A 238-nucleotide genomic window follows, 5' to 3' on the forward strand; every position below is an offset into this window, starting at 1 on the left:
ATCACCGCTTTTATTGTCACTGTATTAAGCTGTTACCTCTACTGTACCTGTTTATACATTTTACACACAATTATTGCATTCATTAAACCTCTTGTATCCACATATGCATTTATGTATTATTATTTTTTATTATTCATTTACTTCATCACAGTTTACCCTATCTTGTATCTTAACTATTTTGTTTATGTTATTGCATTTATTACCAATATTGCTTTTATGTAAGTCAGGATTAATTATG

The 238-nt window shown here is 26.9% G+C and overlaps 1 protein-coding gene across 1 annotated transcript in view; it reads right to left on the reverse strand.

Moving 5' to 3' along the window:
• Window positions 1–238, reverse strand: part of LOC119591995 — an 8,299-nt gene that overhangs the window by 6,612 nt on the left and 1,449 nt on the right. The window lies entirely within an intron of this gene.

Source organism: Penaeus monodon, chromosome 29 (assembly GCF_015228065.2).
Source record: "Penaeus monodon isolate SGIC_2016 chromosome 29, NSTDA_Pmon_1, whole genome shotgun sequence".
NCBI classification, from domain to species: domain Eukaryota; kingdom Metazoa; phylum Arthropoda; class Malacostraca; order Decapoda; family Penaeidae; genus Penaeus; species Penaeus monodon.